Genomic DNA, 26,053 nt, shown 5'->3' with positions numbered 1-26,053 from the left:
AGAGAAATGCTTTCTGGCAGGCTGCTGTTTTTCCTTCTCAATGTAACTGAATGTGTCTCAGTGGGACATGGGTTTTTACTATTAAGTGTTGTTCTTAGATCTACCAGGCAGCTGTTATCTGGTTACCTTCCCATTGTTCTTTTGTTTGGCTGCTGGGGGGGGGGGGAAAGGGAGGGGGGGTGATATCACTCCAACTTGCAGTACAACAGTAAAGAGTGATTGAAGTTTATCAGAGCACAAGTCAAGACTTGGGGCAGCTGGGAAATTGACAATATGTCTAGCCCCATGTCAGATTTCAAAATTGAATATAAAAAAAAAAACTGCTCTTTTGAAAAAAGATTTCAGTGCAGAATTCTGCTGGAGCAGCACTAATAACTGATGCGTTTTGAAAATGATGACAGGATCCCTTTAAAGTAACCAAGGTAGAGCCACCCCCCGTGCCGTTAACTGATTCATTTTGAAAAATATGTTTTTTCCCATGACAGTATCCCTTTAAGAGCTATTAAAAACATGGCAGTTAAGCCCCTTATAGACTTGAATATGAAAAAGGTCTTATGAGCGCAGATAAAATGCCATTTGCCATGAACCTTAGAAAGGCAACGGAGGAAGCAACTCCTCCGCAAAGTATAATTTAATGTAAAGAACAGATAGCTTGTTCTAGAAATAATACCCGGCACTAATTTAGACTTGTTTTAATATCCTAATGAAAACATTAGAGCAAGGGTAAATGATGCCATAGTTTTTCCTTTAAACAATGAATGTTGCTTCTCTCCATTAGAAAGTGAACTACTACTCTCATAATCCTTAGCAGCCCACAGTGTTTTAAAGGAGAATTTAACCCTTTAGCAAAAACACGTAGACCCCCCCCCCAGCCTAACTGACACCTCTGGGAAATGCCCATAACTTTTTACTTACCCCTCGGCGCAGATTCAGGCATCGAAGTTCCATGCAGCCATCTGCCGAGTCTTTGGTAAGCTGAGACCGGCGGCGCATGCGCAGTTGGAGCAATTTACCGGTTTGCAACGACTGTGCATGAGCCGAAATGGACGGAAATTGACGAAGCGCCGAAAGAAGACGCAAAGACCCGGAAGATTGCTGCGGTGAACTGAATGCCTGAATCTGCGCCGAGGGGTAAGTAAAAAGTTAGGGGCATTTCCCCGGGCGGAGGTTAGGCTGTGGGGAGGTGGGGGGTTAAGGGTTTTTTTTGCTAAAGGGTTGAATTCTCCTTTAAGGGGCAGATTTATCGAATTCATGGAAGTTTTTTAAAAATCCCATGAGCACGAAATTCAACCAATCTAAATTTATTAAAAAAAAAAAAATCGGGTAAATAGGATCGACCTGCAAACTCAAATCGAATTCGATTCGAGTTTTAAAAACTTGATTAGAATTTTTTTCTCCGTAAAAAAACTCGAATATCAGAAAGTCACCAAACAACTCTAAATTGATCCCAGAATGTCTCCCATTGACTAAAACCGTTGAATTCAAATTCTAAAAAGGGCTAGTGTATGATATATCTCGAAAATCAAATTTTTTAAAAAACTCTAATCTAATTTTAACAATTCCCTAGTCGACTTTGACAATTTTGGCCATAAAAAAACTCTAAAATTAGAATTTTCAATTCGACCCTTGATAAATCTGCCCCCAAGTGTTGTGCTTCTTCATATTTTATCATTCACCAAAGTGAGAGACCATTTCTTTGCTAAAGAGATTCATAGTGTGTGTGTTGTGAAGAAGAAGCACTCAAACATTTAATTATGACTCAGGCTGGGAATGTGTACTTGGGGGGAGGCCAGGATTTAATAGAAAGTATGGGGGTGTGCAAGCGGTGGTTTTGTTCTGCCGCTGATCAAGTGAAATCTCCTCGGCTGTATCAATGTGTTTTGTGTAGCTGAGGCTTCTGGATCAGTCACGCTCTCTGTGGAGGAGAGCAGCGTGGGTTCCATCTTGTGTGCCCCCACAGATCAGGCTGTGAAGGAGATGGAGGGCTCCTGAGTGGCACCTATGTGGGCGAGGAGGGGTTTGAAACACATCTGATCGTGTGGAATGGTACACTTTTTTCACGTTTGCCGTGGATATATCTAGAGATGTCTGTTTCACACTCCCAATCCTTTCATTTGTATTCCCACCTAATTCCTCAGAGATGACAGTTACAAGTGGGATTCAGCCGTGTGGGAACATGAAAGGGATCGGGGCAGTGATAGGCACGTCCTTGGCATTAGATGTACGAGTAGAGTGGATTCCCACACCTTGGCTGGCGCGCACCAATACTGGTATTCCAGCCCCAGCCGTTTGCCTTTGTTTTTCTGTAACACCTTCTGTCGTGGCACCTGTTGAATTGCTAGTTGTGTTCCTTGAGGAGGGAGGTATTTCAGGACAAACTTGAAAGCGTTCTAGGATCTTAACTGCTTGACTGCCAAGTCCGTAGCTCAAGGATAAAAAAAAAAAAAAGATATATTGCGTGCAAGGGAACAATCAAGCTCAGTCAGACTGTCAGCTTCCTGGCAGTTTATATCCTGCCTTCAGTCCTTGTGATTCCTGTATTCTCAGTCTCACATGGGTAACTTGTCCATGCAGGGTTTCCCGTCACAGCCCATTCAGTATGGAGCGCTAACAAGCTTTTAAGCTGTGGACATAGGAGGCAAATGAGATTAATTTCTGGTATTTTGACCAGCATCCTTGCTCTACAAAAAAAGTACACGCAATCACACTATTTACCATTATCCAACAAATGTTTTGGAATCTCCAGTATCTTGTCGCATTGAATTTTATAGAAATTACTCTTACAATTTTATGTTTAAAATACACAAAAGCCATGAATATCTTGTAAATTATAGCCTTATAAACGGTGAGTACTGATGCCATCAGTTATAAACAGTGAGTAGTGATGTCATTTCTGTCACATGACTCGTTCAATCTTGTGTATTATAATAAATAAATCTACCCCCTGTTGCAAAATATGAGGATATTATCTGTTACCTCGCAGTTCCATGACCTGTATAAAAACACGAGGCCGATGGTCATGAAACTCCTCAGTAACTTCTAATATCCTTATAATTTACACGAGGGGGTACTTTATTCACTATATAAAGTGAAGCTGTAAGATTTGTAGGAGCAGTTCTTCCAATCATTTGCCATGGATCTGCTCATCCTGGTCTGTCCATCTATTAATAAAGTATGGGACATGTTATCCAGAATGCATGGGACATGCAGTTTTGCGGATAAGTGGGTTTTCCGTAATTTGGATCTCCATACCTTAATTGTACTAAAAAAATTTAAAAATTTAATAAACCCAATAGGTTTTTTAATAAGGATCTTGGTTAACATCAAGTACAAGATACAGGTATGGGACCGGTTATCCAGAATGCTCGGGACCTGGGTCCCGAGCATTCTGGATAACAGGTCCCATACCTGTACTTTATTTAAAATTTGGATTATTTGTATGAAATGGACTCTGGTAGATGGCCTTTCTGTAATTCGGAGCTTTCTGAATAATGGATCTGATTGAAATCTGTCCCTCATAGTGTTGTGGCTATGATTGAGCCAATGAGACTGATCACAACTTTGTTCCAGAGGGCTCCCATCCCCAGTCTATACAATCCAATAATTCTGTAACCTGTGTGAATGGACCTGAGCCTCCCAGTGGCCTCAGCTAGCCTAATGGGGAGGGGGGGGGGGGTGCTTGTCATCATTTCTCAAAAACCCACACACACAGACAAGAAGGAAAAAAAATCCAGACTAACTTCCTACAGTAAAGGTCTCGTGTCGCTGCGTGCACCAGATCAGAGTTACTGTAACAGGAAAGTGATGTGTGAACTGAAAATCTCCTAGACTACTTACAGTAAAATTTGTTGTGGTTCCCCTAAATAAAATATGCAGGAGATTGTCGTAATTGAGAGCAAAGAACATTCCCTCTGTATAGTCTTCCTTTGGACATATTTTTGGATGCTGCCATTCGTCAAGAGCATTATCCGTAGATTGAAGTATGTCTTCCCTTACAGGTCATAAACACTGCATTTTTGCAGTAGGCTATGGAGAATGCCTCACATTCTCCATGATTTTGATTTTATTGCACCTTTTTGAGCCAAGTCCTGCTTTGCAGGCAATCCAACTTGCAGTGCAGCAGTAAAGAGTGACTGAAGTTTATCAGAGCACAAGTCACATGACTGGGGGCACCTGGGAAACAGACAATATGTCTAGCCCCATGTCAGATTTCAAAATTAAATATAAAAAAAACAGTTTGCTCTTTTGAGAAACGGATTTCAGTTCAGAAGTCTGCAGGAGCAGCACTATTAAAGGAAAACTATACCCCCCCTGAACATTGTAGGTCTCTATAACAATATATTGAATACAACAGCTCATGTAAATAAACCATTTTCATAATAATATACCTTTCTTAGTAGTATGTGCCATTGGGTAATCATAAATAGAAAATTGCCTTTTTTAAAAATAAGGGCCGCCCCCTGGGATCCATGGTGCATACAAACAAACCATAGATGTTCGGTCACATGATCCAATTAACAGACTTCTTCCTGTTACAGTTAGAGTTGTAGTATTTCTGGTCAGGTGATCTCTGGGGCAGCACAGAGACGATCACGAAATAGTGGAAAAATATATCCCAGTTTGGTAAGAATCTTTAATATGCCACTTAATTTGATATAAACTATCGGTTGCTTATTTGTTTATTTTGGGGTATAGTTTTCCTTTAAAAAACATTTTTTTCCCATGACAGTATCCCTTTAAGTAAGCAATATTGCAGATATGGTAATAAGGAGGAGATTCCTCCATCTGCATGTCTCCTTTAATTGTTAAACATTATGGTAAATTATTGCATGACACTGGGAGTCAAAGATTAAATGAATTTGTACATATAATTTGCCCCAACAATGCTACATTGGGAAGCCTTCTGAACCCAAAACACAAGGTTTTGCTCGTTGCTCAGTGGGGGAATTTTAGAATTTGATTTCTGGAACTATATACACCATCATTGCAAGCTAATTTAAATAGGGCTTTTGTTAAATGTGGCTCTCGGGATTTATAAATAAATAAAGGCCTGGTGGGGGTTGAGCAAGTTCAGCGATGAAAGTACCGCAGGAATGTTAACGAGGGGAGATAATTTTTGAACTTTGGAGTCACTGATCGGAGTTTTGAAGCAGTGACCTTAAAGGGCAGAGCGTTCCTTTGTGTACATATGTACACGTGTGCATCCAGTGTATTCACTAAGGAAATGTATATCTGCCCTACAAATGAGATTTACTGGGTTAAAGGGTTAGTGCAGAACACATTTTCACTGTAAATGTAAATAAAAGAGCCTTTCACAGATGTAAGTGAACATTTTGATACTTTGTTAGAAGGGGGGAAAAAAGGCATAGATTTACACAGTGGCGTAACTAGATGTTACTGGGCCCCATAGCAAATTCATTTTATGGCCCCCAACATAACCACAAGTTGCCCTTTTTTACCAATATATTTTGAAATTGCTCATTAATTAGGGCCTCATGGGGCCCCTATACCTCCTGGGGCCCCCCTGCAGCCGCAGGGTCTGCTTCCTCTGTAGTTACGCCCCTGGATTTACACAATGTGGGACAACCCCACCCCCACCCCAACTACTAGGGGGGCACAAAGAGATTAGAGGCCAATTATATTGAGATTTGTAAGAAATTTGTACAGGTGTGGGACCTGTTATCCAGAATGCTCTGGATAATGGATCTTTCCGTAATTTGGATCTTCATATCTTACATCTACTAGAAAATAATTGAAATACTAAATAATCCCAATAGGCTGGTTTTGCTTACAATAAGGATTAATTGATACGTTAGTGTTTGGATCAAGTACAAGGTACTGTTTTATTATTACAGAGAAAAAGGAAATTATTTTTAAAAATGTGGATTTGGATAAAATGGCGTTTATGGGAGCTGGCATTTCCGTAATCCGTAGCTTTCTGGATAATGGGTTTCTGAATAATGGATCCCATACCGATAAGGATTAATTATATCTTCGTTTGGATCAAGTACAATGTACTGTTTTATTATTACAGAGAAAAAGGAAATTTGGATAAAATGGATTCTATGGGAGACGGCCTTTCTGTAATTTGGATCTTTCTGGACAACTGGTTTCCGGATAACATATCCCATACCTGTGTTCATTTTCCGTACCTTACGTCTTACATACACAGGTAATATTGTATGAAACAAGGTTTTTCATTTTAGCTGCAGGGGAAGCAGTTCCGGAGGAGATTTGTCGCCGGTTGACTACTCTCCCCGAATCTGCCTGTGTGCCCTGACCCTTAAAGTTGAAGAGGGCCATGACCTGTCATCACAGGGGGCCAATTTAATTGAAAATAGTTCTTAAATTAAAACTTGTCTAAGGCTTGTGGCATATGTGGGAATACACACTGTGTTTCCTAGGCCTAAATGTACAGTAAAACTCCAGATTTCTCTTCCCCTTTACCATTGTCTGAACCGAGAGGCCTCAATTTGCACAGACATTGCCCTGTGTTGACAGAAATCATCTAATTCATGGACATTGCACAGACAGCCTTTTTCAGCAGGATTCGGATTCGGCCAAATCCTTTTCCTGGCCGAACCGAATCCGAATTTGCATATGCAATTTAGGGGCGGGGGGCAAATCAAGTGACTTTTTGTAACAAAACAAGGACGTCTAAGCTGTTTTTCCTTTCTCAGCCCTAATTTGCATATGCAAATTAGGGGTGGAGAGGGAAATCACGTGACTTTTTGTAACAAAACAAGGACGTCTAAGCTGTATTTCCTTTCTCAGCCCTAATTTACATATGCAAATTAGGATTGGGTTCGGTATTCGGCCGATTCTTTCATGAAGGATTTGGGGGTTCGGCCGAATCCAAAATAGTGGATTCGGTGCATCCCTAGTTTTAATAGTGGTTTAATAGTGTTTTTTATGAAAGATAATTGGCTTTCTCGCTAGTTCATTTTCCTGTCTTTTTTTGTTTGCGTCTCTTTCTTACGCTTTTTATCAAAGGCTGTTTTAGTATGTTATGGAGTAGTCCATTCTAAACAACTTTTCAATTTATCTTCATTATTTCTATTGTATAGTTTTTAAAATGATTTGCCTTCTTCTTGGGACTCTTTCCAGCTTTCAAAGACTGTTTCTCTAGTCACAGCCACCTGCTGTCCTGCAGATATTCATTAAATATATTTCAGTATGGCAGCTCGAACATTACTCTGAGAACTGTCTCAACTAGACCTGCTTATACTTGTCTTGGTGCTGGAAGAGAGTAGATGTTTTTCATGTATTAAGTTTGCACATTGGCTGATATTGTCTCCTTATTGGATTTTTAGTTTTGATTCGAGCACACTGGAGTTTTGGTCCTGCCTTTATTTGCTCTTGCTGTACATGGGAAATTGTGCATCAGCACAAAGCCTTGATAAAAAAAAAAACCTGTTTCCTATTCGTTTAAAGGAGGCACAACTTAAAATGTTGTCGTCCACCCTTTTTTTTTTCTTCAGCTCTAGTTCTTGCCCATCAGTAGCCCTATTGAGTTTGGCTGTGCACATAGCCTTCCTGTACATACAAGCTGTGGGTTTCCCCTGGAGATTAGAAGGAAGCCTTGTGGGAATCCTACACTAAAATAGATGTACTGTTGAGATTGTGGGCTGTTGACATTTTATTTTCCCAAACGTATGCTGGCAAGGCCTAACTCTTCTCTTGCCAGGGATCTGCATCTCCGTGTGGTGCATTGTGTCCCCCTCCCCATCCATACACACACTAAGGGGTTAATGTCCCATTGCAGGTACCACTCCCACGTAGTGGCCCGCGGCAGCTCACCAGGGATCACAAGCCGAGCTTTGTTTAAAATTTGTCACACCCTGGGGTGGGTTTTGGGGCCGCCAGCCAGGAGACGGGTGGGGGTTAGGGTGGCTTTTAAGGTGATGTGGTCCCAACAATAGCCTTATTTGTTTGGGGTCTCTGGGAAGAAATAGCGATACGGCAAAGCAATTTTAATTAACAGATCACTTGTTTTGTGTTTGTGAAAATGCCACGCTGACTTTTTATCCATCACTAATATGGTTGGGAAAACTGTATTAAGTTGTATGTAAAGGGGCAAATAAACAGTAACATACATGGCAGCCAACTCTGGAGATTAGTGCTTCATACTAAAAAAAAACATGGCTTCTGTCAGTACAAGCTGGGCTGAGAATGCCTGCATGAAAGCTGTATATACTATGCTATGCACACAGGTGCCATTGTGTGTGTGGGGATTGTGCCGGTGCATGACATTCAGCTGTGTAAAATTATTTTAGGATCAAAGTTAAGTTGTTTTTTTTACCCTTGAAATCGTACATGGTCATGGGTACCATTTGATGTGAAAGTTTGCACATAAAAAGTGTAATTTAGAAACAAAAACTACACCACGAAAATAATGACAGAATCCTGTTTCAACTGCAAATACCATATAAAATTGTATCCCTGAACCAACAGGTACCGGTATATATATTTTTAGTTGTAATATTAGTGTGTTGGCGCCATCTCAGGTCATTTTCCCTGGTCATGTGCTTTCAGAAAGAGCCAGTGCTGCACTATGAAACTGCTTTATGGCAGGCTGTTGTTTCTCCTATTCAATGTAACTGAAGAAGTCACAGCGGGACATGGATTTTTACTATTGAGTGCTGTTCTTAGATCTACCAGGCAGCTGTTATCTTGTATCATGGAGATGCTATATGGTTACCTTCCCATTGTTCTGTTGTTAGGCTGCTGGGGGAAAGGGCTGATATCATTCCAACTTGCAGTACAGCAGTAAAAGGGGACTGAAGTTTATCAGAGCACAAGTCACATGACTGGGGGCACCTGCAAACTGACTGTCTAGTCCCAGGTCAGATTTAAGAATTAAATATAAAAAGTCCACTCTTTTGAAAAACGGATTTCAGTGCAGGAGCAGCACTGTTAACTGACACATTTTGAAAAAAAAAAGTGTTTCCATGACAGCATCCCTTTAATCAACAGTTTGGAACCTGTTATCCAGAATGCTCGGGACCTGGCGTTTTCCGGATAATGGATCTTCCGTGATTTGGGTCTTCATGCCTTAAGTCTACTAGAAATTCATTTAAACATTAAATAAACCAAATAGGCTGGTTTGCTTCCAATAAGGATTAATTATATCTTATAATTGGGATCAAGTATAAGCTACTGTTTTATTATCACAGACAGGGGACACAAACTGGATACACACAGCATGTTGCCTACATGTCAATGCATTATTACAGTGTAAATGTCAGTACTTGGGGGGGGTCCTGGGTTTCCCAGAATGCCTCTGGCTGGAGGCAACTGATATGTAGTTTAAACCTCTCAGGATTTGTGCTAATGCCCCTTAATCTGTGTGCAGTGTTCTCTCATATCTCACCTGCACTTTCTAGTAGGGATGCACTGAATCCACTATTTTGGAATTGGTCGAACCCCCGAATCCTTCGCGAAAGATTCGGCCAAATACCGAACCAAATCCGAATCCTAATTTGTATATGCAAATTACACGTGGGAAGGGGGAAAAAATTTTTTACTTCCTTGTTTTGTGACAAAAAGTCATTGATTTCCCTCCCCGCCCCTAATTTGCATATGTAAATTAGGATTCAGATTTGGTTTTGCTGGCCAGAAGGATTCTGCCAAAGCCGAATCCCGAACCGAATCCTGGATTCTGTGCATCCCTACTTTCTAGGGATGCAGAGAATCCGAGTTTGTTTCCCATCTCTGAATTATCAATTCCTAAACCCTTCCATTTTTTGGCTTTAGGGCCTATCTTTTATAATTTGTAATTCCTAGTGAAAGTCAACTTTATTGTGAAATAAAGTGAACAATAAACCTCTTGTGTATGAGATACCAGAGTCAAACCAGAAGGGGTTAAGTGTGCGAATAGATTTAATTCCTGCATTCTGTGTTGCGCGTCTGTTCCATATCTCTCCCCGTGACCTTGCCAGAGATGGAGGTGAGATCATAGTGATCGTCCTCTCGGTTTAGCCTTTCCAGAAAAAAACTCTGTATTGATCCGAAACTCTATCCTGCTGCCCTTGTGGTGGGTGATTACAGGGCACTGGCAGGTATCATTGGCGCAGTGTGGTTAGTGTGTTGCTTGTCTGCAGCTCTTTCTCTCTCCTGAGGCTGAAATTGGACTGTCTCTTACTCTGGGGCTCTGCTCTGTCTTCTACAGCAGAACCCCCATTTTACGTTTTTTAAGGGGACTAGGAAAAAATTATGTAAAATCCTGGAAAATGTAAAATCAGGGAAATGTGTTAAAGCAATTTTTTCTGAAAGGTAATGAAAGGATATAAGCACAGGAGTCTGTTTTACTTACAACATTTAATGGTTTAATAACAAGGATTAAGCATTTGCAGCATTAAAGTGGACCTGTCACCTACACCTAAAAAGCTGTATAACAAAAGTCGTTTGCAAATTAAACATGGAACCCAAATTGTGTTTTTTCATTTAAGCATCCATATCTGTTATAAAGACATTTAAATATCTGAGCTGTCAATCAAATATTACCTGCCCCGCCTCTATGTCCAAGGCAATTACTTTCACTTTACATTCAGTACTTCCTACATGTCACTGCTCTCCCCACATTTCCCCCTCCCTCCTCACACTCTATAATTGTGTAGGGCAATGTGTATGGGCATTAGGTCCCCCATTCGGGCACATACACAAGATTTTGGGCTGATACACAACGTTTCTTAATAACAGTGTCCACAAAATGGCTCCTGCCTGTGTGTCGTGATTGTGTAATTCCAGGACTGAAGGAAACAAAATTTAAACAATAAATGGAGTGTAAGTAAGTTTTATTTTGCTTAACAAACATGATAAAATATTTGGAATTATTTATTAGGATAAGTCCCCTTTAATGTTACACTATGGGGGTCATGTGTAAGTCTTCTCTGTCACATACACAACCTAAAGCAATAAGTGATTGGTGCCAGACTGTATAAAGGGCAGACTAATTGGAATTTACCATTTACAGGCAGAACCATGGCAAAATATACATCTGTTTAGTAGGGTAAACCTCTTTATTTCACTAATAATAACATTCGCAGAGGACAAACAGAAATTTTTGGGAACATCAAGACAAAATTTTGACTTAAAATCTGGGAAATGCACCCATTGAAATGCATTATACATTGGTGGGACAACAAATAAAAAATGTGGGAAAACATAAAATCAGGGTACTTAAAATTGAGGTTCCACTGTATGTCTCCTGCATTTTCGGTCACTAGACTTCTTGCAGTGCCCCTTTGAACATCACTCGGGTCTTTGAAGAAACTGCTAATTTCCATTAATAATGAGTTATTTATTGTCACATTTGTAAAAGTTAAATGGTTTGTGCTACTATACTCCATTCTCCTTATCCCATTCCTTCGGGTTATATGTTGCACCATTATTGTCCGGACAAGAGTCTGCCCATGCTTTGTTTGTTCACACCCAAATTTAATGTTATTCTTATGGGAGGCTAGCTTTTCAAAATTCAAAGCTTTCTGGATAACAGATACCATACCAGTATAGGGACAGTTAAGGTTGAAGGGGAACTATCGTGAAAATGTAATATAAGCTTCATCATACTGTAATAAGAGACTTTCTAAATACAATCAATTAAATATTCTGCATCGTTTCTGAAATAATCAAGTTTATCTTCACTATCCCTCTCTCGGCATCGAAAAATCACCAGCAGCACACTTAGATTTGCTCAAGTGTAAAATTTATTTAGCCCATAGCATACAAAAAGACAATGTTTCGGGCCTCCCAGGCCCTTTATCAAGCCCCTCCCTCTCTCGGCGTCTGTTTCTCTTCATTCTGTCTTCAAGCAGTAGTTGGGTGTCAGATATTCATTGACCGTTGCATCCAATTTACAGTATTTTATAGGGGGGGCTTCCTTTCCTAGCAGATGGTTTAGAGTTCATTCAAATAACTGATTCCAGTACAAACAAAATAACTGCCTTTTACACAAATCCTGCATGTAGAGAGACATGATTTCTGGTGATTTAATAGAGTGAGCTCTAATAGATCTTCTAGGCAAAAGTAACTGTCAATGAATATCTGACACCAAACTCCTGCACGAAGAGGGAATAAAGAGAAACAGATGCTGACAGAGGAATAGTGATAGATGAACTTGATTATCTCAGAAACGGTATGGAATTTTTAGTTGATCATATTTAGAAAAATTATTTTCAGTTTGCTGAAGCTTACCGTATATTAAATTTTCATTTTCGCGATAGTTCCCCTTTAAAATGAACAGACCGTTCAAAGCTAAGCATACCATTGTGTTCATGTTGCAGTTAACTTGGGTCATAGGGAATTGTTTTGAGAAGCAGGAGTCATTGGTGAGGCCCTTGTATAAGAACATTTTGCAGTTTATACACTGTGACTGGTACAGTAAGGCACAGCAGATGTTTCCATGCTCCGCAGCCTTTGTGAATAGGCTTATGTGTTGGTGTACAGTGCACGAGTGCGGGACCCCAGACAAGGGCTTGTTGTTGAGGCTCGTGATGCTTTTCTTGCCAGCTGTTGCTGGAGAGCATTGTTCATGCCTTGGCACCCTGGCACATACAGTGTCTTTACACTTGTTCTATTTGATCCACTCTGTCTCGCAGGCTGAAAATGGTGGAAAAGTGTGGTCATCATGGAAGTAATTCTTCACCCCCCCCCCATTCCTGCAAAGTTATCCGTTATTCCATTGTTGAGGTGGCTTGTGGGTGCCATGTGGCTGCTCCAGCCTTGCACACAGAGCCCCATTGAAGTCGCTCTTAAAGGGATATTTTCCAAAATGCATCAGTTATTAGTGCTGCTCCAGCAGAATTCTGCACTGAAATTTTTTTCAAAAGAGCAGTTTTTTTTTTATATTCAATTTTGAAATCTGACATGGGGCTAGTCAGTTTCCCAGCTGCCCCAGACATGTGACTTGTGCACTGATAAACTTCAGTCACTCTTTACTGCAAGTTGGAGTGATATCATCCCCTCCCTTAACCCCCCACCCCCCAGGAGCCTTTCACAGGGTCGGACTAGCGCATTTGGGTCCCCGCTCATGCGAGGAATCCTACTGCATGGGAGAAGTCCTGTGTATTGCACGCATGTGCAAAAGCCTGTGCAGCACGCTACACTTATTTTTCTTTTAGTTCCGGATTCTGGCTAATCGGGGAATGGGTTTGGCCCAGCAGGAGCCCAGGAGGGCCAGGGCCCACCGTGGTGTCCCGCTGGCCCAGTCCGACCCTGGCCTTTCATCAGAACAATGGGAAGATAACCAGATATCGGCTTCCTAACACAAGATAACAGCTGCCTGGAAGATCTAAGAACAGCGTTCCATAGTAACAATCCAGGTCCTACGGAGACACATTCAGTTACATTGAGTAGGAGAAATAACAGCCAGAAAGCAGTTCCATCCTAAAGTGCTGGCTCTTTCTGAAAGCACATGACCAGGCAAAATTACCTGAGATGGCTCCTACACAGCAATATTACAACTAAAAAAAAATACACTTGCTGCTTCAGGAATTAAATGCTATATTGTAAAGTGAGTTATTTGCAGTGTAATTTAGAAATAAAAAATACATTATAAAAATCATGAGAGAATCCCTTTAAAGATACATTCAGACTGTGATGTCAGACGCTAACTTTTACTCTTTAATTAGGCAGAACAGGCCGGACTGTGTGATTGAGTCAGACTAAGGGGGAGGGAGAGTTGTTGGGGAGGGTGGAACGTGGGGGGTAGAGGGAGGGAGCGTGTGCTAAGGAGTGCTGTGATTCACCAGGAGATGTGGGGGCTCACGTCTGGATGGCTGCCACTCAGACACAGCACAAATGCAACACGTGGCCCACCCATGTGCTTAACCCTCCTCGTGCAGGTGTGGTGGCAGCGCTTTGCGTGTGCCTATGAAGTCAGCACTCGCGTTCCCACAGGAGAGCACATTCGAGCTATGTTTGGTCAGTTCTGTTGTCATTGTTAAGCTCTATGTGCATCATCATTTTGTCCTCGTCATCTCTCCCTCTGTAAACATGGGGCGAGATCACCAAGGTAGGGACTGGAGGTAAGATGCAGAAAAAAAAAATTCAGTGCTTTTCATTTGGGTCATCGGGGGTTAAGGGATTCTGTAGAGTTGGGGGCGAGTCAAGTGGTCCAACCCAGGCCTCATTATATCAATGGTCCCATTGTATCTCCTCTCCCCCTAAGTCTGAACTGTGTCTGCAGCTGGTTTCATGTGCTAACAGCAGCCAGGTCTGTGGGGCTTTTGTACCTGAACAGCACAGCAGTGTAAGAAGTCTAGAACAACTCTGGATTATCGCTGTTTCATTCTCTATCCATCTGCACTAACATCTCATTGGTGCCAAACTTAGGGCCCGCAGGCCACATCAAACCATTACAAATATTTGTAGCGAGAAGCTACAGTTCTTGTTAGCCCTGTTGTTGTGGGAGTGATGAGTTAGATAGAAGGTGCCTTGTGGCATAAAATGTGTCAGGCTTTTTTAGTCCCTTTAATAAAATGTACATGTATCTGACATGTTCTTTAAGAGCCTGCTTTGTTGTGACGTTCCGACTTTAACGTGAGTGACCCAGTTTCGGCACATGCTCGACCTATAAATCGAAATCGTTGTAACCCCTCCTCGGTCTGTGTACCTGCTTAACTCTGAAGCAGTCACCTTGTGGTGCAACTGCCACGTGCTGTCTGTCAGCAGTGGCCCCGTGATGATGAGTTGGCGCAATAGGAGGAGACGTTCTGGATGAGAATGTTATCCCTGACTGCACTACGGGACAAAGTCCTGCCATGGGAGGGATGCGGGGGGCTTGGCACCTATCCTGCTCAGTGCGTACAGGAAACCTAAAGGAAAGAGATGAAAAGGTCAAACACTGTGAGAGTTTTCAACTGGGCCCCTAGCCAAGCAAGAGAGAAAGCGTCTCAGTCTTAACCCTTCTCAATGCTGAGGCCTTGCAACACTCACTCTGGGCTATGGATCAGGTAGTACTGACTGCCAGTACCCAAAACTGCTGTTCATTCCAGTGGAAGTGCACCTTGCTCATAGCTCCACTTGATAAATAACCCTGAATATGTCCTGGGGGAGATTGAGATCATGCTAGTGTTAAAGGAGAAGGAAAGTTACCGAAGCAGTTTATTGGCAATAGATTAGCTACAATAGAGCAAGCTATTTATTCTGTAGAATGCCTTTACCATACCTGAGACAACTCTCTGTTTTTTTAGGATAGCAGCTGCCATAGTAGTGTGGTGTGACATCATTTCCAGCCTGAGTCTCTCCTGGATCACTGTGCTCAGATTACAGCATGGAGGGGAGGAGTGAGGGGAGGAGAGAGGAGCAAACTGAGCATGCTCAAGCCCAAGTTCAGGAGGTTTAGCTGAAAACAGGAAGTCTGATACACAAGCCCGTGTATACACAATAGAAGGAAAGAAATGCTGTGTTTCTTTTGACAGAGGACTCAGAGAAGCATTACTTTGAGGGTTTACTGGTATATTTATATAGACCTTTTTGATAAAATGTAATTAGCCTTTCCTTCTCCTTTACGTGTGATTGCGACAGGGTGTGTTATAAGGGAGATACTGGTGTGGTGCACAGCCTTCCTGTTCAGTCATGTATAGGCTGAAAGCTGACTGGTGCAGAACTTTTTTGTGTGACAGGAAGTGAGTTTTTAAACAGGGCTGTACAGCTAGAGCCAGGGCCCACAGGTGACCCTCTAAAGGTGGCCATACATGGGCCGATAAAAGCTGCCGACAGACCGTGTCGGCAGCTTATTGGCCCGTGTATGGGGCCCCCTGACGGGCTTCACCGATCGAGATCTGGCTGAAAGTCTGCCAGATCTCGATCGGATGGGACAGAAAATCCCGTCGGATCGCGGCCGCATCTATTTGTTGATGCGATCCGACCGCCCGTTAGGCATCGTTAGGATCCGATTGTTGGGCCCTAGGGCCCGCGATCGGATCAGCCCGATATTGCCCACCTCAAAGTGGGCATATTGGAGGGAGATCCGCTCGTTTGGCGACATCGCCAAACGAGCGGATCTCTCCATGTATGGCCACCTTTATGCAGAGATATTAAACTTTTTGGGTTTAGGCCTATCTTTGTGGTTCAACATTTACTGGTTTGTTGGTCATAAGTCATTTTACCGTAGGCAATATACAAGATTTACTGAAGGGCCACATATGTAGGGCTTACGTATTTTCAGAGACAGCAAACTGGCATTCAAGCACAATCTCACACCAGGTGGCATTTAGGCTGGCAGCACATCATGCCGTTGATAAAGCCATTTGGGAACATGTGCGTCCAACTTTTAACAAGCAGTTGGCCAGTTATCGTTATAAGTCTTAGTAAGAAAAACCCAACTCAACTCTTTAAGCCCACACCTGTTGTATGGGGTGATTTAGGCCCCCATAGATCTTGGAATCCCAGCTGTAGGCTGACCCTTTGGATGAGGAGCCCAAACTGAGTGTCGCTACCCTCCCTCACAGACCTTGTTGTCAGAATGTTCAAACTGTCAGGTTAGTGTTCCATTTGTCGATATTGATTGTTTGCCAAGACGGGCTTCCTTTGTACCATCTACTTAGCGTGGTTATAGTATTTTCCATATAAAACTCTCTCTCTCATCGAATCAGCTCAGGTTAATCATAGGTGATATTACCTGTTATTTTATAGACACCGATTCATCAGGAAGTGGCTTATGTGATAAAGCTCCATAAATCTGTCCCCTCAAGCTGGGCCAGGGTAACGTCCTCCCACACTTAAAAAACATACAGGCAAGTTATTGCAGGATTCTCCACGGTGTTCTTATATGTCACGGGGGTCATTTATAAACACTGGCCAATTTGCGTTTGCACCTGGGCATTTACACTTGGTCAGTTACCCATGGCAACTGGCTGAAAAAAAAAAAAACGAATCCCTGATTGGTTTCTATGGGTTACTGCCTAGGTGTAAATTTGCCCTGTGTTAATAAATGAGCGCTCCTGAAGTTAAAGTGAAATGTACCACGTGAAGAGCTGGCCACGTTTTTGTTTCTACTTCCTCTATCCGTGGCCATAGGTAGAGAATTTGTTCCTATTATAATTGTTTGTGGCCGTGGCACAGAGGTGTGAACAGCACAGATGTGGGCTTTGTCACGTATTCTTGTACAGGTATGGGATCTGTTATCCAGAAAGCTCCGAATTTCAGTATGGCCGTCTCCCATAGACTCCATTTTATCCAAATAATCCACATTTTTAAAAATGATTTCCCTTTTCTCTGTATTAACAAATCAGTACCTTGTACTTGATCCCAACTAAGATATAATTAATCCTTATTGAAAGCAGAACCAGCCCATTGGGTTTATTTAATGTTTTCATGATTTTCGATTAGATTTGGGGGGAGATTTAGTAGCCTGGTGATAAATCGCCTCTTCTTCGGGGCGACTAATCTCCTCAAACTGCCTCCCGTCGGCTATAATGTAAATCGCCGGCAGCATGGCACTTGGAGCTCTACGTTTTACAAAGTTTCCTTGTGAGGCAACTTCGGGAAACGAATCGCACCGATTGCGATCCCGCCGGCAATTTACATTCTACCTGGCGGTAGGGAGGTAGGGGAGATTAGTCGCCCCGAAGATGAGGTGATTTGTCACTGCCCTTAAGGTATGAAGATCCAAATTACAGAAACATCTGTTATCTGGAAGGCCCCAGGTCCAGAGACAGGCCTGGACTGGCAATCTGTGGGTTCTGGCAAATGCCAGAGGGGCGGCTATAAGGTGCCATAGAAAGTCAGTATTTAGTGGGCTGGTGGGGGCTGTTTGGGCCTCTGTGTACCTGAAATGCCAGGGCCTATTTAAATTCTCAGTCCGGACCTGTCCAGAGCATTCTGCATAATAGGTCCCATACCTGTACTACAGAGCTTTACACATCATGTTCCATCATGTGTTCCTCACTTAGTTCTTGCCAATTGTTTTAGCGATTTGTGTCATTATTGAGAGATATATATTTTTAGACACGAATTGGAGGAGGAATGTAATAATTATAATGTAATAATTATGCCTATTTTCTGCCTGTTTATCTCTTAGGGTTCTGGGCAGACTTTTGCCTATTTATATAAGTGCCCCTATCTCTGCATCCCTGCCTATTCTTGTTCCAGTACCTACAGAATGGAATCTTAAAGGATTAACAAACCCCTTATTAAAAAAAACCCTACCCCACATAGACACCCCTCCTCATCCCCAGCCTAGCTGCTACCCCGGGCAAATGCCCCTAACTTTTTACTTACCCCTCAGTGCAGATTCAGGGATCGGAGTTCACGGTAGCTAACCATTTCAGGGCATGCGCAGTTAGAAGATGGCTGTCATGAACTCAGATCCCTGAAAAGTTAGGGGCATTTGCCCGGGGTAGCGGCTAGGCTGAGGGGGGAAGGGAGGGGGGGGGGTAGGGATTTTTTTTAAATAAGGGGTTTGTTTCTCCTTTAAGTGGGTGCTGGGCACTGAGGGGTTAATACACATGCTGTATAGTTGGTGTGTTGTAGATCTGGGTGTATTTTCCTGATCCTTATTCTTGAAGTAGTTTATTTTTAGCTTGGCTTTCACTCTTTCTCTGTATAGCCCGTTGCTTGGAGACTGCCACTGGATTCTCTTTCCTGCCTGTTCAGACAGCCTCCCATTGGCGCACGTTTGGAACCGTTTCTTTCCTGAATGTGGCCCCAACGTCGCCCAACTGTGTGTCATAAGCAGATTATGGGGCTGCCAGAACCATTTTTATTTACTGTATGGTATTGTCCTGCAGCCACTCTACTCACCTAGACTAGTGTCTGTAAAGTGAATTGCAGGCCTTGAATGGTTCCGATATACGGGGTGCAACGGGTGGAGTCTGGTTTATAGCAAGTGTTAAATTATTTGTGGTAGGGTTGTGACAACTGCTCAGAAATTGTCACATTTACAGCTGATTCTTATTTATGGGCTCAAGTGCAAAGCAGTCCCAACAGGCGGTGCCCTGTTGTTATTTTTTTTTTTTTTTTTTTTTTTTTTTTTACAATTCACCACTTGTCCATTTTGCTGTTGCTAAACTTTAACTTGCAGATGTTAGTTGTCTAAACTGCCACCCTACTATATCTGCTATCCCACAGCCACACTCCCTTCCCAGAGACTATTATCCACTGTTACTATAGGCACCATCTCTCCCTACTATACCTGCTATCCCACAGTCACACTCCCTTCCCAGAGACTATTATACACTGTTACTATAGGCACCATCTCTCCCTACTATACCTGCTATCCCACAGTCACACTCCCTTCCCAGAGACTATTATCCACTGTTACTATAGGCACCATCTCTCCCTACTATAACTGCTATCCCACAGTCACACTCCCTTCCCAGAGACTATTATACACTGTTACTATAGGCACCATCTCTCCCTACTATACCTGCTATCCCACAGTCACACTCCCTTACCAGAGACTATTATCCCACTGTTACTATAGGCACCATCTCTCCGTACTATACCTGCTATCCCACAGTCACACTCCCTTCCCAGAGACTATTATCCCACTGTTACTATAGGCACCATCTCTCCCTACTATACCTGCTATACCACAGGCCAAGGTCAGTCACACCTGCTTGAAATTCCAAGAAAGACATTTGTCCAAGTATTACACCTCACCCCTACCACCAGTTCTCCAAAAAAACCAGATGGTAGCACTACCTTTTCTCTAGATTGCATGTTTTGATAGTGCCAACATACATTATAGTAACTTTTATTCTAATATGTGTGTTTACATGTCTGTGTCCCAAACGCCATGTTCTGTGTTCTTGTAATGGGATGCACATCTTCATAGTTTTAGGTGTGACAAGGCCCCCCCCATCTTCTTTCCTAGAATATTGCCATTAAATGACCTCACCCTCTTAATGCCTTTCCTTACGTCCTTGGCTTCTCTCCTCTTGCTCCCAGGCGTCCATTACAGGGACGTTAAATTATTGATGACTCCTGATTTGTTTGGGGTTTGGGGAAATGGCAGAACCGCAGGAACCGCTCCTCCTCCCTTACCCTCAGTTATATTTACAGATAGGAAGCATCTCTGGAAGCAGCAGGGGCTGCTGGGAGGAGATGGGGGGGGGGTGCTGAGTATCCTGTGGACAAATTGCATTCGATAGTAACCGCAGACGTAATGAACGAGACTCTGTAGAGGTCAGTTGAAAATCACAGTTGGATTGTCACTTTACCAACACTTTCTTTGTTTGCTCCTTGTTTTTGCAGACACTTTTTCACCTTTCCAGACAGCAGCTACTCCTAATAACATAATATCCTAGACCTGCCCAGGCATGCTGTGCAAATATGCATTGTCTCACAACGAGGATATCTGATACAGACCAAGTCACACAAACTCATTCTAAAGTGTAAAATAACAAGAACACTTAGCCAAATCTCTAATTCCTTTATTCCACAATGACTTGTAAACAACCTCTTACTCTTTCTTTTAGATGCAGCAAAAACAGGTCTTGCGTAAACAATGTTTACATATTTTCTTGCCTATAGGATATCTGTAGAAATAAGTCGAATCAACTGGACTTGCTGTGTATTAATAATACTGCCACAACCTGACGTTCTTTTCTCCGCAATATCACCAAGATACGCCTGGTTCTGTCACAAACAACAGCAAAAACACTAATCCATGCCCTTATCTTATCCCGTTTAGACTATTGCAGTCTTCTCCAAACCGGTCTTTCCGACTCCCATCTCTCTCCCCCCAATCAGTATTAAACTCTGCTACCAGGATCCTCCTGCTCTCTCCTAAAAGGGAACCTGCTCAACCCCAACTAAAATCCTTAGCATTGCTGCCTGTTAAGCAAAGGATAGCATATAAAACCCTTCTACTAACATTCAAAGGCCTTCACTTTTTTTTCTTTTTCTTTTTTTTTGCCTTCCTCTGGATCAACTGTCAGTAAGGCAGGTTAAAAAAAAAGTTAAAATGTTGAACTTGATGGACGTGTGTCTTTTTTCAACCTAACTTACTATGTTACTCTGCTCACAACATTGCTGCTCACAACATTTCTTATCTTGTCTCGCAATACGTTCCTAGTCGTCTTCTTAGAGCCACCTTCTCTTCACACCATCCACATCCACTGCCACCTCTCGTCTCAAACCCTTCAATGTTGCTGCTCCTTACCTCTGGAATTCCATCCCTGAATTTTTCCGTAAGGAATCCTCTCTCAATCTCATCAAGAAAAAATGAAGAGTCTACCTTTTGGAGTACTAGAACATTAGCCTAGTCCCGTGCCTACTCACTATGCCTTACCTTGTGCACATTTTCATCTCCAATTTGAGCCTGTATGTTAGCCTCCCATCCATTTAGACTGTAAGCTCTATGGGACAGGGACCTCCTTCCCACTATATCTCTTACCACATAGCACTTAAGCTCTTTGCCCTGATATTATTCACTTTGTGATGTGTATACTATATACATACTTTGTGGCACCAAGGAAAAAAACAGTAGTAGAAATTAAACTGGTTAATGGTATTAAATTGTTTTTACCCCGAGGCTTAAAGTCTCATTGGGTGTGTGCTGTGTCACGTCTTAAAATATTATCTGACTATGGAACCTTTTACTTGTATTATTGTTTAGAATTTTATAAATAGCCAGCAGTGTTTCCCAACCGCACCCCTGTGAGATCTGGATGTAGAGTTGTGCTTGCTAGAACAGAATGGAAAACACAAGGTTGCCAATCAGCTTCTCTCATATTTGAATGAATGCTTGAGTTCGTGCAAGGATATCCTTAAATCCATTCCTGCCGCCTTTTCACTGAGAACCTGGGCTGGGAACCACTGGCAATGGTTGGCTAACTGGTATTTCTGTGCAAAATGTTGTATCTATATTGCCAATGACACACAGGGGGTTTCAGTGCACTTAAAGAAATTCTATCATGATTTTTTATGATGTAATTTCATTTCTAAATGACACTGTTTAAACCGCAAATAATTCACTCTACAATATAAAATTTAATTCCTGAACCAGCAAGTGTATTTATTTAGTTGTAATATTGGTGTGTAGGCGCCAGCTCAGGTAATTTTGCCTGGTCATGTGCTTTCAGAAAGGGCCAGCACTAAGATGGAACTGCTTTCTGGCAGGCTGTTGTTTCTCCTACTCAATGTAACTGAATGTGTCTGTGGGACCTGGATTTTTCTATTGAATGCTGTTCTTATATCTACCAGGCAGCTATCTTGTGTTAGGGTGTTGCTATCTGGTTACCTTCTCATTGTTCTTTTGTTAGGCTGCTTGGGGGGGAAAGGGATGATAACACTCCAACTTGCAGTAGAGTGACTGAAGTTTATCAGAGCACAAGCCACATTGGCTTCTCGCTAGCAACCCAGAGCACAATGAGCATGTGCAGTGCCCCTGACACACATAAGATGGCCTAACCGTGTTCAATATGGGGAGCTCATGAGGATGAAGGCCTGGATATTACTGATATAGGACTGCTAAATGTCTAGGCTGGTACAATAAGTTCACTATATAATATACAGTATTTTTCTCTGAATTGGTCTTCATTAGTTATTTTGTATAGTTTTGTTTGATCATTTACCTTCTTCTCTGACTTACTAGCTTTCAAATGGGGGTCACTGGCCCTGATCTAAAAAAACAAATGCCCTGCAAGGCTAAATAGTTATTGTTGTTGCTACTTTTTATGTCTCCCCTTTCTATTCAGGCCCTCTCCTATTCATATTCCAGTCTCTTATTCAAATTAGTGCATGGTTGCTATGGTAATTTGGACCCTAGCAACGAGACTGCTGAAATTGCAAACTGGAGAGCTGCTGAATATAAAGCTAAATAACTCAAAAAACCACAAATAATAAAAAATTGTCTCCGAATATCACTCTTTACATCATATTAAAAGTTAACTCATAGGTGAACAACCCCTTTAAAAAAAGTGTCCGGAACAAATGGGTGGCTTCTGCCCGTAGACTTGCGTGTCCCATAGCCATGTTTTCTTTGGTTAATTTTTCCAGTGATTCTCTGTGATTACGAGGTTTTCATGGTGAGTTTAAAATTTGCGTTTTACCCGGCCTGTTTTTATGCTGCCGCTGATCAGACATTCTCCCCCCACTTCCTGTTTTTGTTGGTCCGGCTGTAAGTTCGGCTGATATTTAACCTGTTTAGTATTGGAGCGTGGTTCCTCTCCTTCATATGGAGCCAAGTGGACTTTTGAATTTCCAGTCACGGTGGTGGATCACCAGACATTTTTTTTTTTTTTTTTTTGCTGCTTTCAAGCTATTTTTTTTTTCTACCCTTGAACACCAGACAAACACATTCCACATAGGTCATCAAAGTAAAGGTGAACTGTGGTTGCCGCTACACAATGGGCCATAAATGTCACACAGAATTGTGAGGGGGCAGCCTCATTATTTATGACCCACAGTATAAAAAGCCTGGAAAGTTTGAAATCTGGATGGATAATTACCTGAGCTACCTGTGCTGAAACTAGGAGCTGCCTCTGTGAATAGTAAAGGTACTGCTCCTGTAGCGAGCAGCATACATTTTTTCCTCCATGGCTTTAACGCCTGCTTTCCAGCCAAATAACTGCACATCCCAAATTGCTGCATTTCATACAGGTATGGGATCCGTTATATGGAAATTAGTGATGTGAGGTCCGATACCCACGAGACATGCTGGTTTACCCGACCCGCACATCACTACTGAAATCCATAAAGCTCCAAATTAAGGGATGGCCATCTCCCATAGACTCCATCTTATCCAAATCATTCACATTTTTAAAAATGATTTCCTTTACCTCTGTAATAATAAAATGGTTCCTTGTACTTGATCAAAACTAAGATATAATCATACCTCCCAACTGTCCCTTTTTCGGAGGGACAGTCCCTCTTTTGACAGCTCAACCCGCAGTCCCTCATTTGTACTGGAAAGTCCCTCTTTTCTCTGCACTGAACAGCCAGAAAAAGAAACAGTTTCTCACTTAATTGGCTTTTAGCAGAGAGCCCAGAACAACTAACAGGTGCAAATAAGATACTTTGTAACAATTTTGAGACACAAAAACACAGTTTAGATAAGGAGAAATATTTTCAAACTTTCATAACCTGCCAAGTTTTGTAAAACGAACATAGTAATTAGGGGGTGTGGCCACAGAAAGGGGTGTGGTCAAAAAATTGCTGCGCTATGTGCTGAAAAATTGTTTTTGGCCCTCTTTTTACTTCCAAAATGTTGGGAGGTATGATATAATTAATCCTTATTGAAAGCAAAACGAGCCTATTGGGTTTGTTTAATGTTTACATGATCTTCTAGTAGACTTAAAGGGATGCACCGAATCCAGGATTCTGTTCGGGATTCAGCCTTTTTCACTTTTTCAGCAGGATTTGGCCGGATCTTTTTGCCCGGTCAAACCGAATCCTAATTTACATATGCAAACTGGGGGCGGGAGGGAAATCACATGACTTTGTAACAAAACAAGGAAATAAAAATGTTTTCCCCTTCCCATCCCTAATTTGCAGGATTCGCTATTCGGTCAAATCTTTCGCCAAGGATTTGGGGGTTTGGCCGAATCCAAAATAGTGGATTTTGTGCATCCCTAGTCATGCAAAAAAGTTTTTTTTCAACTAATAGTGCTGCTCCAGATTTTTTTATATTTAATTTTGAAAACTGACATGGGGCTAGATATATTGTCAGTTTCCCAGCTGCCCCCATTCATGTGACTTGTGCTCTGATAAACTTCAGTTGCTCTTTACTGCTGTACTGCAAGTTGGAGTGATATCACCTTCTTCCCTATCCCCCACAGCAGCCCATCAGCAGAACAATGGGAAGGTAACCAGATAGCAGCTCCCTAACACAAGATAACAGCTGCCCGGTAGATTTAAGAACAGCACTCTAGTAAAATCCAGGTCCCACTGCGACACATTAGGTTACATTGAGTAGGAGAATCAACAGCCTGCCAGAAAGCGGTTGCATCCTAAAGTGCTGGCTCTGTCTGAAAGCACATGATCAGGCAAAATGACCTGAGATCGCGCCTACCCACCAATATTATAAATATAAAAAAAATATACTTGCTGGATCAGGAATGAAATTTTACACGGTAGAGTGAATTATTTGCAGTGTAAACAGGATAATTTACAAATAAAAACTACACCATAAAAATCATGATCGAATCCCTTTACAGTATGAAGACCCGATTTATGGAAAGATCTGTTATCCGAAATAATCCAGGTCCCAAGATTTCTGGATAACAGGTCCCATACCTGTATTAAAATGTGTTCTGTACAGATAATAAGTTGTGTTCTCAACCTCCAGCCTGTATTTATTTTCTCTTTAATTAGAATGCTAGGGCACGGATCTCCCATACAGAGCATTGCTTTTATACCTACATTTTTCACTGTGTGTATATTTCCTTCATGAGATGATTTCCCTGCTATGTTGGCTATAGTAAATAGCAGCCCTGGGGCAAAGCAAACAAGCCTGTCGGTGTTTTTCTGCCGCTGGTTTTCCTTTTCCCTGGCGCTGACCCGGCGGTACTGCAGCCCTAGTGCGTGCTGCTCATAGTGGGTTTATTGATCCCGGCTGAAGGAAGAGGCCTATTTACTGGAGTCAGGAAGGAATTTGTTTATTTTTCTCCGACAAACGGAATTGCCAAGTGCTGTTTGGTGGCTTTCTATTCTCTGCCGTCTTCCTGTGAGTCAATAGAACTTCTCACCCGCAGGGAACAAGGGAAGAGGCAAAGCCACCGGAATATCTGCCGGCCTTCACTATCCTTAAAGCAACTCTCACAACCTTGCCATTATTTATAGAGAGCCAGTATATTCAGCAGCGATATGGAATAGAAAAGTGCATACACACTGCAGGAGTTAGGTTTAGATTGTAAGCTCTAATGAGCAGGGTCCTGTAAGACATCCTGTTATGTAACTATATAATGGCATGCTAAAGTATCTCTACCTGTGAGCCTGTTATCAGCGAGAGGGGGAAAATTGCCTGACGCACCAAAATCCTTTATCTCTGCGGATCGTTTGACCACTGTGCTGTTTTTATTTCAGCCTTCACAACAGTAAGGGAAAAAGTTGCTCCAGAGTAGTTTATGTTACATAGTTACATAGTTACATAGTTACATAG

General features: G+C 42.1%; 1 protein-coding gene across 2 annotated transcripts in view; it reads left to right on the top strand.

Annotated features, from left to right (window-relative positions):
- erf.S (ETS2 repressor factor S homeolog) overlaps positions 1-26,053 on the top strand; it is a 46,061-nt gene that overhangs the window by 8,454 nt on the left and 11,554 nt on the right. The window contains exon 2 of one of the 2 annotated variants that reach the window (XM_018227043.2): positions 6,035-6,172. The gene's annotated coding sequence lies outside the window, so the exon portion shown is untranslated. 2 annotated transcript variants of the gene reach the window in all.

This window comes from Xenopus laevis, chromosome 7S (genome assembly GCF_017654675.1).
Source record: "Xenopus laevis strain J_2021 chromosome 7S, Xenopus_laevis_v10.1, whole genome shotgun sequence".
Taxonomy (NCBI): Eukaryota; Metazoa; Chordata; class Amphibia; order Anura; family Pipidae; genus Xenopus; species Xenopus laevis.
The sequence above is the reverse complement of the archived record's forward strand: the minus strand, read 5'-3'. Positions and strand labels throughout refer to the sequence as shown.